The sequence below is a fragment of the Tympanuchus pallidicinctus genome, unplaced genomic scaffold, assembly GCF_026119805.1.
Source record: "Tympanuchus pallidicinctus isolate F22 unplaced genomic scaffold, pur_lepc_1.0 scaffold3, whole genome shotgun sequence".
Lineage (NCBI taxonomy): Eukaryota > Metazoa > Chordata > Aves > Galliformes > Phasianidae > Tympanuchus > Tympanuchus pallidicinctus.
Window position 1 is genome coordinate 65,783,215 of NW_026294747.1, and position 12,731 is coordinate 65,795,945.

At 40.4% G+C, this 12,731-nt stretch overlaps 1 protein-coding gene across 1 annotated transcript in view; it reads left to right on the plus strand.

The window, feature by feature from the left end:
* The first annotated feature begins 2,221 nt into the window (after positions 1–2,221).
* The window catches only part of ACTR3B (actin related protein 3B), a 46,111-nt gene continuing 35,601 nt past the window's right edge, over positions 2,222–12,731 (plus strand). The window contains exon 1 of the mRNA XM_052692608.1: positions 2,222–2,242. The gene's annotated coding sequence lies outside the window, so the exon portion shown is untranslated. The remainder of the gene's footprint in view (positions 2,243–12,731) is intronic.

The following is a 12,731-nucleotide window of genomic DNA, read 5'->3' on the forward strand; positions in this document are numbered from 1 at the left end:
AGTTCAGGGTTTTTAGCTGAATGCCACTTACTTCCACAAAGGCACATTTAATCTCATTTGAAACAGTACTTTCAGCATCAGGTTCTCAGTGTCCAGTGTCTCATTAAATCACAAGAAGTAAGTACTCTTTTGGACAGCTGTTGTAGGCTTTCTTATTCTCTGGGTATAAATACATGTAAAATTATCAAAAGCAAAGGTGATTAGCTCTTTAGTATTAAATCAGTAAGGTTGGAAAAGGCTACTATCATCTAGTCCAACCATCACGGCATCTCCACCACGTCCATTAAACCATGTCCCTCAAAAAGGTAAGAAAGACTTGGATGGCTCCATGGGGACACACAGCATGAAATGCAGTTTTGAAGGTCAGACAACCTTAAGAATTGTGTGCCTGACTGTTCTTACAGTACCATAGAGGTCTGGACTGTGTTCCCTGGAAGTATTTAAAAGGTTTCTTAATTAGAAGTGATTGCCCTTGAAGCTGACTGATGATTGAACCTAACCCGACAGTAGAGCAGACTCACTGTGTGTTATGACAAAGACACTGCTCATTGCATCAACCATGTGATTTGATTTTTTTTTTTAATTATAGCCTCTTTGTTGCTGTTCTCTAATTAAAGCCATTGCACTAATTTAAAAAAGCGATTGCTGTTTGAATTCGGAAACATAAAATACACGTAAATGTCAGTTGACTGAAACCCACTCCTACCTCATCACTAATCATTGTCTGTATCCTGGTAGGGTCCTATGGGAGCTCTGCGTGGGTGAACAGTTTTGGTATTACAATCTAATGCAAGATGAAGTATCACAGCTGAGTAGAGATCAAGTGACAAAGATTCCAGAAAGAGAGGCTAAAAACGTTGAACTCACCAGAGCAGTAAAAAAAACCAGATATTTATTGGCCTGATATGTTTAGTACATAACAGAAACGTGTAAATCAAATAAGTGGTCATCTTGATAGGCAGGTTGCAGTAACCACTTCTCTTATGTTACCTTTGCATTCATGTGCTGAATATATTGAGGCTGGCATTATTAATTTGGAAAACTGATACTTGCCCTGCCTTAATAAAGAATCACATTTTTGCTTTTTACATTTATTTATCAGTACAGTTACTTTTCTTGGCAGATAGAAAGTGAGGTTTTGGCAACTATACATATTTCAACCTTTAACCAACCCCACACCTTACACAGATCTTTGTCTACCAAAGTCCCTGCACTTCAGCAATCAGCACCGTTGGCATCTTATCAAATTCAGTATTGTATTTTTTTTCAAACTTGCCAATGTATTTCTCATCCATTTGCCTTTTTTGGTTTTCTATGTGTACAGTAATCTCTGTGTTTACCTTGTTCCTTTAGAGAAAAACATTAACGTGGGTAAGCAAGAAGACTCTCTACCGTTGGCTTCATCAAAGATAGATAAGAATCGACTCTCTGTTTCTGCTTTGTTTTCTTCTGTTTACATTCTTTTTTATTTCTCTGCAGCATTCCTGAGCAATAGGGAGCACCAGGAATACAGTATCCTACCTTTGCTTATTCTGTTTTTCTACTACAAAGAAGAATCCTCCTTAAGACAGAATCCTCCTTAATGCAGTGTGGCTATAAGTAGATCATTCTATCCAGGGACTCTATGCCCCAGCACTCCTGTTTCTACAGGCAGAAAATTAGTCTTCCTTTGTTTGGCATGTGGGGAGCCTCAGGGTGCCCCTTGAGCCATAGGCACTGTTTATGTAGCAATTCAGCAGCAAGAGCAATGACTTTTCTAATAGCAGAAAGATCAGGCTCTAGGGGTGTGCATCTCTGTCTGCACAAAGTGCACATTGTGGAGAAAATTCCTCTTTCCCAGTATATATTTTGAACATCTTCCACAGTGAGAGGTTTTCCCCTGCACGTGTTTAAGACATTCACGGTTGAGAGAGAAAATGATGGTGCTAGAGAGGAAGGCATTTAAAGCGGAGTTGCAGCCTCAAGCAGAATGATCTTTTAATATTATTATTACTTTTTGTATTTGCTTATTTATCCATTCGTCATTACTAATTTCAGCCAACAGAAGAAAGCTGGGTTGGGTTCTGGGGAAGGAAGGACTTGCATGAATGCCCTGGGGCTGTAGAGACCTGAGTCGACTGTTTATATAAACATTAGTTAATTTTTTTTTTAAGACACAAAGTCCTAACCTTAAATTGCCAGTTGGTCTGCAATACAGAGACAGCCCAGAGACTTAACACCCCATTCTGGAACAAGGCCTGAGGTAAGAGCAAAACAATGGGGAGAAGCACAAAGCAAACCAGTGTGGTGACAAGAAATGTAGACTGTGTGAGGATGTTTGCAAAAAGGTTCAAATACATCAAGTTTTTATATTTAATTAGGTAATAGCTAAATTAGAAACTGGAATTTAAATGTTTCTTCCTTTAAGCAGTGTTTTTTTTTTCAATTACAGAGATTTTGTTCCAACATGAGCTTCATTATTTTTGGTGTATTGTCACTTAGTGTTCCTTGCAAGATTTGTGTGGGTGACATTCCAGCACAAACCAGCTCCAAACGGATCTTCTAGGTTGAAAACAGTTTGTATAGTTGGATTAAACTCTTTAGTGAAGTCAGCTGTTGCTTTGCTCGTTAACCTCTAGAACACCTTTGCTCCAAATGGGACAAGTTGGCTATCTGAAAACTCACTTAAACAGAAGAGTCACTCTGAAAGACAAAACAGAAAGGTCTCATTTTTTCGGTCTGCCTCATTTACTCCTTTGTCTAGTTATGCTCAACGCCCAAAAGGCTGATGAACTAAAGACCACCTCAGAGTCCTAAATAAGTCTCAGCTAATACTGATAACAACAATAACCATTTCGAAAGTTCTGCCTTCAGGTGGATGTTGAATCTGCAGGTGGCAAAGCAAATGATGGACTGCCTTTCAGATTATGCACAACCTGTCTGTTGTGTGACTCCTCCAGTTTCATGTGGCTGATTTCTGCCCCACTGTTCCAAGTTTCTCTCAATAACTGAAGTGATCTGTCACTGGGCTTTATTAGATTTTCTGAGAGCAGATGGCTGATTCTTTTTACCTGGAGAGCTGCCACTTTCTGTAAATGCATCTCAGTTTTACAGTAGTATAATTTATCTGTTTGCGTGACAAATAAGCAGGTTAAATTACAAGGGTGTTATAATTTCAATGGCTTTAGAGAAGGTGATAGATTTGCTGTACAACCTGGGGGAAAAAAAAGAGGAAAGAATTGAGTCCATTGGTGGATGGGCTGCTGGCCATGAAAAAACAACCCGGAACATTACTAAATTCTGGCATCCGTTGTAAAGTTTCAGAGCTGGTTGCTGGATATTCTGCTTTACATTTCGGCTTGCAGAGCTACACCATAAATAAACTTGGTCTGTGCAGCCTTTCACATATACTCATGAGTAGACTTCTTATTTCTGGAGGTTGCCTTTTATCGGCTTGTATTGCTGAGTTTGAATTCCTCTTTGTTTGTTTGCACCAGGTTGCTCTTTTCCTGCTGCTGCTTCCGTCCTCTTTGAATAATCTGTGCTGGCTCACTGTGAAACTGCCAGATATCCCTTATGTAGCAGTTAGCCACACAGATAAGGACTGGTTTTGTATTGGTGATCTGGCGAGGGCTATTTCTTGCTTATACAAAAGCTGTCTTTATTTGGCACCTGATCTGGGTCACAGTTGAAGTTAGCAATAAATTAAAAACTTATTATTTTTATATAAATACAAGGAGAGGAGCATGCAATTTATAGAGACAGATGAGTAGTCAGTGGTGACTGCAGAGAGAGTTTGGTTCTGAGTTCTCTAGCTCTGACCCCTGAGATCCCCCATCACTGCTTATACCCCACAGATCAGAATAATACTATTCTGCCCCAGCCAAACATGTTTGATAAAATGCTCTCCATTTCTGCTAAGCTGTTTATGAAGTATGGATGATCTTTTAAAATACTGCTCTTGCAAGTTCTCCTTTACTTAAATGTTGCTGTTACAAGCTTCAAGTCTTACAAATGTGACAAAAAAGCCATACCAGTGGTATGTTCTTGCCGGAAAATTAATGCAAATCCTAGGCTTATCAATAGAAATGAATTAGAAGGTTAATTAATTAGCTATGTATACCATTCTGGATATGCTGCTAAAAGGTATGCAGGTAGCTGACAGTGAGCCCAAGCCGACTGGTACTCCTTAATGAAAGCAAACCAGACGTTGCCCCTGTGGTACAGAGAACTAACGGTACAACTCTAATGTGCCTTTCAAACCATGAGATAAAGCCCAGGAAGAATACGTGAATAATCCAGGCCATTTTCTTCTTCTTTTTTTTTTAAAATTTTTTAAGAACTGACAAGGGAATCCCCATTTTACCCTTTTTACACAAATTTAGCATTAAAGTTTCTGTTTTCTGTAATCCCCGCGGACCTCCTGTCAGCGTGAAATATACATCTATTTCTTTTCTTTTTGATCTTAACACTTGTAAGTAATAAATAATTGATTGCCAAAGGAATTCTGGGAATATATTCAGTCCTAAATTGAGCACTAAACTATTTGCAAATGTGCTTAGGCACCAGCCCAAAAGATACATCAAAAGAATGTCAATTGGATATTGGGAAGCAAAGTGCCATCATATGTTAGAATTAAGAAGCATAAAATATAAGTAGAGAGATAACAGCTGTCAGAACTGATGGTGGTAGTAATAGGAAAAGGTATGTTTTTATAGAAGGCTATAAACCTTTGTTTAAGCTAGACCACACTTACCTCAGTAATGACTCTCCAGACCGTATTCAGGGAATGCCTCATTTGTTGGCTACTGTCTTGAAAGTGGGGCTTGATGGTGAACTTACCCAAGAGATATCGACAACTTTATCTGAATCATCTTTGAAATAAATCTATTAGAAAAAACTGGGGTGTATCTGGCTACCTTTAATGTGGATGACAGATCCACTGTCGCAGTCTTACATCACTGTGTCTACAAGTCCCAGCAAGAGCTTGGTCAGTAATGCCAGTCTGCTTCTGTGGCTGTGCTTGCAATGCAGACAAAATCCCAGTACCTGAATGTCTGTTGAACGTATTTAGATGTTATATGATGTTAGTTTTGCCACTGCAACTGAAGCTTGATATGCTTTTCACAGGGCATATACTCTTGGAATTCATTTCCAAACACACAAGAACACAATGACAGGGAATGACAAGGATGAATGAACATGGATTTATTTACCAACAGTAAATCACGCTTGACCAACCTGACTGGTAGATATATGGTTAAATAACTGGCTACAAAGATGAGGGAAGACTGATGAATGTAATATATCTCATCTTTAGTAAGGTTTGACAACATAGCATCCTTATCCGGAAGCTGGGAAAGTAATGGTTTGATGAGCAGAATGTTACATTAGTTGAAAATTGCCTGGATTTCGAGATGTGATGAACAGTAATCAGTAGGCCAGTGCCCAGCTGGTGACTGGTAATAGATGAGAGCCCCAGGCTTGGTACTGGGGCTGATACTCCAGTATTTTCATTGTGTTCAGTGAAAATGCACCTTCAGAAAGCATGCGTGTGGTGCTGCAGTGCTGCACTGAGGGAAATGGCTGTCACACTCAACTGCTTCAGTCCAGAAGGGTCCTGAAATACAGCACTGAGATATATTATTTGAAGATGTGGAAGCTTGATCCTTTGAGATTTTCAAGCATCAGCCAGATAAAGCTATGACTGACTTGTTCTAGAGTTGGCGATTGTCTGGGTTTGAGAAGGAGGTTGGTTCAGATGACCTTTGGGACTTCTTGTAGTCAATGCTTCTCTGATTCTGTAAACTTTGTTTCCACACAGCAGCTAGAAGAGTCACAAGTTGGTTTGCTTGTGACCAGTCCCAAACTTACTGGGTTTGACTTGTATAGAAGTTTCTTGCACCTGTTTAAATGGGACACCCGTGACCAGGGTGTGTATCAAAGATAGCCTTGCACTGGTGTTGTCAGAAGCTGTTCAGAACTGTGGTGCTATGGGAAGCCATTTCCATGTGACATAGATTTCATTCACCTCAGAGATTCTCTGTGTAAAGCAACTTGCAGTAACTCTTAGGAGGTAATTGCACATGTAGAGTGTTGCAAAGACAGCGTGCTTTGTCCATGTTTGTTTGGCATGCTCGTGGTTCTGTGATGAGGATGGAAGATGTATATAGGAGTGGCACAGAGCAGATTCAGCTGGGAGTTCACTGATCCATAGTTTTTCTGTCAGAGAATACAGGCTGGTGGTAAACAAGGGTCCTCGAGGACTCTCTTCTGGAGTCCTTCTGATGGAAGGAAAAGGAGGAAGGATTTTTTGTAAATTTTGCAGACATCATCAGTTAGTGATTTCAGTCTGACAATTGTCTTGTGCAAAAAGGTTTTTTATGCATCTTGAACTTAATTATACTAAAATATCTGAATGACAAAGGCCGTAGCTGAAAGGAAACATTAAAAAAAATGTTCTTGTTGGCTCACTAGTGGATTGGAGTACAAGATTTTGCTCTTTTGGCTTTAGAATTGTGAAGCTCCCCTAGGATGGAAACCTTTTCATACTCTATGTAAAGCTGAATAGACATCTAAGGTTATATTACATTAGGGCAGCATAAAATAGCCCTGCAGCTTGGGAACACCACCCTGTATTCTGATTTCCTGTATTCACTGCATTCAGGCACTAGTGAAAAAAAACCACTTTGAGATAAGCAGCATTTCTCTATTTTTTAAATGTATTCACTTTGCTCTTGTTCATACCTATTTTAATACTTGATTTTCTGCAAATGACAGTAAGTAGCTGATAGAAGTGTTTATTGAGGTTGCATATTTGTTAGTGAGCATTCAAGTATATTATGAATGAAAGTGAATTCTAAATATATATAAAACATAAGATTTTATATCAGCTATATGATTTGTGCATTCACATAAGCAGTCACGGCCTGAGTTTTCTGATGGTGCATATTTATAATAAACTTGCTCAGAGATCTGAGATCTGGTAGTAGTTGTTTATGGAGGAGAAAGTAAGTGACAGCATTCTTTATCTGCAAATGGGTTTTTCTGAAGTACTGAAGTACTGTCTCTGGTTATGTAGATCATAAAAACGTGGTCACTTCTTCTGCTACCTTAATTTTTAATAAGCAGTGCAGCAGTGGATTAGGTTATATTTAAACACTGACTGATAATGAAGCACTTCACTACAACAAATCTGAGCAATTTAAGATTTTCAGTGTGGAGACTAAGGCTGCAGTTGCCTTATGCTTCAAAATTATACAGATTCAGGCTGCTGCAGGAAGATGTGGCTCCTCTCTGGGCAGTAGGTTCATGCTGCCTCTTCGCACTGTTCTATGGTTGGGATCTGAAAGGTGGAATTCTTCTCTGTGAAATTTACTGTCTCAAAACAAAGCTTAACATTCAGAAGCACAAAGTGAAGTGCCCAGAAGGAAACACCCCGTTGCTAGGCCATCCAAAGGTGATATAGAATGTTTCCTGTGTCTGGCCCAAAGCAGGGTAATTCTACCCTTTAATTTGCCAGGGAATTGCAGTAGGCTTAAAATAGTTTCTGTACAAATCCCCTGACACCACCAAAACAAAAATGATTTCAACAAAAATGATTTTGCTCAGGGTAGCAACTGCAGTAAGAGATGTCATGATGCCTATCAAAGATGTGCAAGCAAGCACTAGGCTGGACTTACTAAACAGATGGTCCCTAACAAAGAAGATGGTGTAAGTCAATGTGGTAATGCATCAGAACAGACTGGAGGTGGTGGGAGGTGGTGGAGTCACCATGCCTGGAAGTTTTCAAGAAATGTGACCATGGCCCTGAGAGACCCGGTTAGCTGGTGTGGGGCTGGGTTGATGGTTGGATGTGATGGTCTTTGAGGTCTTTTCCAACCCTAATGATTCTTTGGATCTGTGGAGGTGTAATAAACTTGTGGGAGCTAAGTCTGCAGATTTCTGGGAGACTCTCCGTGTTCATGTGGCATTTCACAAGTCACCATCCATAATAAAAGCAATTACAAGGATTCCATGCAACAAGAGCAGGGTATCTGAGGACTTATGGCTATTCATAAAGGTCACGGGATTCACAAAGGCTGCTGTATTTCTAAAAGACCATTGCAGTTGCCAGTGAATCTTACTGTTGCTGCGGTCCAAGATCAGCTTCTAATTGAATGTAACATCACTAACATTGGTGGTAGGTTGTTTTTTTTTTCTAATTGCTTTTTTCTTTTTTTTTTCTTTTTTTTTTTTTCCCTTTTCTGAATTTAAGGATAATATCATAAAGTTTTTAATTAGATGGCCATGGAGTTATTGTGACCCAGAAGAGCTCTTTTCACCCCGTTCTCTGGAGTCGTCAGCTGACTGCAGTATTTCCCTACCCTACCAAAGTGAACATAATAGTTACTTGAACAACTAAATAAAATACCCAGAATTTGATCTCTGCTTTCCTTTCCTTCTTGCTCTTGACAAACAAAAATCCTGATAAATGAAATTTTTACTAATATAGTCCCCACTAGATTAAATGAAAAGGTAGAGTGGAGGCAAAAAATATTATTATCTGGGTAATTTTATCCATTATTATAATTAAAAGTGTGTATGAGCAAGTGACCTCCAACTTCTCGAGAAATTAGGTGCCTCTGAAGAATTAAACAAAGCTAGATAGATCAGAAGGCTTAGGAATAGTGAAAAGGAAGACAAATAGGTCAGCTAGCTTGCAAGCAGCTCTGCAAATGTTTTAATAGACATAAATTAGGGGCCTGGTGAACCAAGAGGAAGCAGCCCTGATAAGTTTGAGTGATTGTGGAAGTAGCTTTTGGAGGCAGAGCTCCAACTTTAACTGCATCTTTGGTATTTTCCTCTTTCTCTTGGGATCCTGTCTTGGGAAAAATATCACATTTCACAGTCCAAGCTAATTAGCCAACAACTGTGATTTAAATCGTTAATTACAAGCATCTCTGCTGACACATGACTTGTGCATTGACCTTTGTATGACTAGATGGACTACTGTACACAGTGTGTGTTGACTACAGCAGTAGGAATTAACTTTGATTTTCTTTTCTCTGGGTTATCTGCTCCCTTTCTGTTAAACAACAGGTGCATCAGGCCCAGCCACTGCTGAGGTGACTGCTGACATTCTCCAGCTGTGCATTTATCCTCTGCTTCCATTCTTCTTTGATTTTTATCCTCCCTTTTGTAGGATGAAAGTAATGACAATATGGGATTCTAAATATACCCGAGCAGCTCACAGGTTCTGTGATTGTGCTGGAGGCTGTGTGAAATCTGCAGGCAACAGCATGCCTGCTTGCAGTTTTGCTTTAGGTGAGAAGCTGTTTAGTGCCTTAAGACAAAGTCAGAGACGTAAAGTCCCAAAGGCGAATTCACTGGAGGAAATGCTGGCAGTGTTTGCCTGAAACACACCCCTTAGCAGGAAATGTCCCTGCTGGAAAACAGTGAGTGTAGTTCAGTGGTGGATCTCCATTACAATGACTCAGACACCCACAAACAGACAAGTTTGTCAAGTGAAACACTGCTGAGAGAGAGCAGGGGAACTATCTATCCATCCTCACAGGAGACCCTAGGAATGCCCAGTCCTCGTGAAGCATGTATTCCTTTAGTGCCTCAAGCCTGCTGAAGCAGTCCCTGCTGCTCCCTCACCTCCTACTTCCAGCCTACTTCTCCTGGGTAGCAGTGGTGGGTCGAGAGGTAATGGCATCTCTCTTCCTTCTATCACATCGACTCATAATGGTGTGATCTGCAAACTTGCTGTGGGCACTCAATCCCACTGTCTTGTGACTGACTGTTAAAACCTGCCGGTCTCAGACCAGCTGCCACCTGGACATAGAGCCACTGACCACAACCCTTTGGCCATCCAACCAACTCATTATCCATTATCCAGCTGTCAAATCCACATCTCTCCAATGTAGAGATAAGGATGTGGTGCTGGATCATGCCAAAGGTCCCACACAAGTCCAGGTAGATGACATCAATTGCCCTTCCTCTCTCCACTGATGCCATCATTCCCTCATAGAAGGCCATGGGATTGATCAGGCGTGATCTGCCTTTGGTGAAGCTGTGCTCCTGTGTCACATCATCTCCTTGTCGCACTCAGCTTTCAGAAGGCTCTGTTCCACAATCTTCCATGTGCAATCATAAAGCTCACTGGCTTGCAGTTCCCCAGGTCTTTCTTTTCCTCTTTTTAAAAAATGGGAGTGAATATATACTAAGGTGATGAGGTGTTTGTTTTTTTCCAGGGAGCTTTGCAGGAAGTACAAAAGTTTCACAGCACTTTTGAGACAATGTTAAGGGCTCATTGTATTTCTTCTGTTCGAGAGCTCTGGTAAGTCTGTATTCCAAAGTGCTGTCACAGCTGATTTATTTTTTTCTACTTTTTAAAATTTAGTTTAGTTTAGTTCTTGTGATAGCTACTTGATATGATAGCAAGTAGTTTGAATCACTATTCGAAGATATCCCTAAATTGGCTAAAGTCAGGATTTGCTCATAAAGCTAGTGGGAAGGCTCTGGCCTTCTGGCTATAAACTTAGGCATGCTTTTTATTTGTTCACTTATTCATTTTAAAATTGACTTGTGTTAGATACAAGTCCCCTGTTTACTTTATTTATTTATTAATTTATCATTCCAGGAGGGCTGGCTGGGGGCAGGGAAAGGAGCCATTACTTTGTAAGTACGTGTTTACAAAGTGTTGAGGTAGTGGCTGGGTGGATGTGACTGCTGGGTGATCTTTAAGCAATTGCCCCATCCTCTCTAACTCTGAGCTCCTGAGTTACATTAATCTCATGTTTCATCCCTGAAGCTGTGAAGCAGATACATTTTCTAAACAGTAAGAAATATTTTACTTTCCTATTTTTTTTTCATGCCAATTCCATACCTTTCCTGAGGGAGCTATAGTGCCTGGCTGAGTGGAAAAATAATTGTGGGTCTGCAATAAGTAGATAAGATGGAAAACTTGTTCTATTGTAAAGGATGCAGCTGCTTGATTGCATCTGCCTGTGTTGTCTGTGTGTGATATCCACTTTCTTGTTGTCAGAGCTTGAGATGATTAATACTGCGTCTTCACATCACTGCTTGCACCTACTGATAGCCTTTCTTATTTTCAACTCCATCATGTGGTAGTCTCAGCTACTGTAATGATAGCTGAATTTATGAAGGGAAAAAAAGGAACAACCCATAACTGAAACAAGGCGCAGCACCCACACAAGTTCCCAGGAAGAGCTTCATCCTTAGCTGCTCGAAAGAGTTGCTACAAGCCTTAACTTATCAGAGTAGGAATATAGGCAGGAGGAGGTTTGGTATGCACAACGCACACAACAGTGGAGTGGACGTATATGTCTGCTTCAGCTGAGGGTCTGCTTCTGGCATGGCTGAGTACATTTAACTTTGATCTGCTTTGCTTGGGCAACAAGCAGAGTGAAGAGATCCTGAGATGTGCCACCCACTTGGTTAATCACCTGCAGCCCAATCCACATTGCTGCACTGCCACTGCTACCAGTTGTTAAGATGCAGAGATCAAGAGCAGGTTGCAATTGTTTGCAGTTTTCTCCAGGTGCAGAACAGACCTGTTGTTCCCTGGTGTACATGGAGGTATTGTGTGAAACCAAAGGGCTGTGAGTTTGAAAGTCTTTGTTTTCACAGATGGTGAAGGTAAGATAGAGGAGACTTGAAGTGTGGGGTTTTGGCTTTATACAGTATTAGTATCAAAACATGTTGTAATTCATTAGCAAAATTCTATTACTTATGGAAAAGCCCAACTTTGTTAGTTAATATGTATTGCAGCCAAGGAAAATAAAACTGGGGTTAAGTGCAGGGAAGCGTTAATGAAGACACAAGAACTGTGGGAGAAGAAACAGTGAAGAGTATTTGAGAAAATTATGTTTTTTCTTATAGCTGATGATGAAAACACTCATCTGTGAAGATGGGTTTTCTCTCATATCTCATGTAGACAAATGTTAAGTTTTGATGTCCACTGGGCCTGAACAACTTAGAAAAATATGGAAGGCATGAATCTTTCTGGTGCTTGAAGTACAGAAGCAAAAAAGTGTAAATCAGTGAGCATCTGGCAGCAGAACTACCATAAGTCTGAGTGCTCTGCAGTAGGTGGCAGCTTTAGATGTATGACCTGAGAAATGCAAGTAAACACAACATCTCATAATCTGCAGTTTTACTGCAGAGTGAAAGAAGAGTACTTGCTATGAGTTAAGTCCAAGTCGAGATTTTTGGGATTCTTAATCAATTTCATCAGCAAATGCCCCTCACCCTCCCTCCCCCCAAATATATTTACTTGAAGTAGAAATCGAGTCTGGCTCCAGTTTTTGTGAATCTTTCTGTGGGATAGTCTTTGTTGGAGGAAACAACTCATTCCTCCCTTGGCAGAAAGAATGTGCTGGTATTTTAATGTTACTGAAGAGAATTAGCCCCTGGCTTTTGTGGAAGGCTGGATTTCCACCTCCAAGTACTGTGTGCCAGCAGCAGCCTCACAGCCCTTCTGGTGGGTGACTTGTTGCAACCTGAAGTATGCACAAGATTTTCTCCCAAAGCCTTTTTTTAAAAAACAATTCTGCTGCCTGGGAAAGTTGTTTGGAAAGACTTGGAAAGATATTTGATATCAATACCAGGAATTCTGGAGATGAGGAAATGGCCCGCTGCTTTTAACAGTGCTTGAGACTGACTGCTGCCTTGCTCCTAAGGCAAGGCTTGGTCTGACCCCATTTTGTGTCTCTGGGGTTGATCCTGTCACACGTACTTTGGAT